The following is a 1899-nucleotide window of genomic DNA, read 5'->3' as shown; positions in this document are numbered from 1 at the left end:
TTTCATTGTTTTATTTACCTTTTTTTTTCAATTCTTGTAGGTACCATATAATCACATGCAATTGTAGCATATGTAATTCATATAAAACATTTCACCTTTAACTCAGTTTCATTATATTACCTCTTTCGTGGAGCATTAACTAAACACGACAGTTCCATTTTGAGAATTTTGGGAATTTGTTAAATTCTATCTATTCATCGACGTTTCACCAAGATTACTTCTATATCTAGCTTTACTGTCAAAATCAAGCCATATCGATCGGTTAATTTGATACAGGTTGAATAGAGTCTCTACACGAAGTTTCAGCTTAAAATACGTTTAAAAAAAATGATATCAAATACTTGGTATCGCATACCTAGTTCTTGATTTCAAATCATACAAACGTGTCACAACACTACAGGGATCACTCGCTAATATTATGAAACAGTTCTTCTGTCAATCTGATCGCCTAATACCTACCTGTCTACCTAATTTTGATTCGCGCGCCGGCGCGATTTGAAAAATTAAAACTTGGTACCATGAAAACATTAGTTTAAAAAACCCTTCCCGTATCGTTTGTTATGTTATCTAGAAACCGTGCAATTGATATGTATACCCCCTTTTTGTTACACGTTGTATAGCTTTACTGTCAAAATCAAGCCATATCGATCGGTTGATTTGATACCTGGACCTGGACCTGGCTGGTTCATCCAGTAAAAATTATCCAAATCAACTAAAAATCACGGTTTATTCACGTAAATAAATGGAACAAAGCTTTACTAGTTTCGAGTCATATAGGGACTGACTATCATAAGCAGCGTGCGCAGACGCCGCGACGTCGCGCAGCCTACGAAACTAGTAGAGTAAGCTGTGATTTTTAGTTAATTTAGTATGTCTCAGGATACTACTCAGCCAGTCAGGGTAGGTATAAAACCCGATAACACTCAGCGGGTCTACCTTGACTACAAAAAGTACAACTTAGGGACGTAACTAAGATAGGTATGTACCTACCAGTGATGTAACAAATATTCGGACATTTCGTGACATTAGCATTCGCAACTTGAAATGCGAATATAAACGTCATAAAAATAAATATATTTTTCCACTACACAAAGATGAATTCAATAATTAAAGAAAGGTGTTAATTTCTATTATTTTTATTATCTGTTGTTTTTTTTTTCTGGCGAAACTGTTGTACAATCTTGATACTGTAATTTTTCATTACAAATAAAAAATATGGAAATTTAAGAAGCACAGAAAATCTTACTAAAGCCCTTTATTTTCTTATGAAACTGTCATCTTTCGTGTAGAATGCAATACTTATACAAAAATTTAAGCACATTTTTACGCCCGCGGTGTACGCGGTTATATGTGGATCCCGCTGTACCGGGGCAACTAGTAAAATCGCGCGGGCCGCGATTAACCGCAGCCTCAGCGGGTGGACCTCAACGCGGACCTTACGAGGTCCGCGTTGCTCTGTGTATATGGGTATTTTGTTACACGCTGTATAAATTGTTTTAAAATAATTGTTAGCTGAAATGGAACGTCAAATGTCATATTTAAAAATGGCGGGAAATAATTAATTCGAAAATTGGTCGAGAGACGGATGGTTGCTCTGTAAAAAATAAAGTGTGATTCAGGTGATTTTTGAAAAGCTACGAATTTCATTTAGTCGACTTGTTTCTTGAAATAACAAGCAACAAATAATCCAGTACGATCTCTATCCTTAATCAGTGGATGCACCCAGAACCTTTGGGGCCTTTTTTTTTTAATTCTTCCGTGAAGTAAGTAAGTATAAGGCAACAAATCGTTTCTGGTGTGAGTCCATGGCGGTCTGGACCACAACTGAACCGCCCGCCCCTTTCGTCCTCCCCAGACGAGAGGGCTCCATGAGGATTTGACACCTCAAGTAAAACGATA

The sequence above is a fragment of the Spodoptera frugiperda genome, chromosome 12 (genome assembly GCF_023101765.2).
Source record: "Spodoptera frugiperda isolate SF20-4 chromosome 12, AGI-APGP_CSIRO_Sfru_2.0, whole genome shotgun sequence".
In the NCBI taxonomy this organism is placed as follows: Eukaryota; Metazoa; Arthropoda; class Insecta; order Lepidoptera; family Noctuidae; genus Spodoptera; species Spodoptera frugiperda.
The sequence above is the reverse complement of the archived record's forward strand: the minus strand, read 5'-3'. Positions refer to the sequence as shown.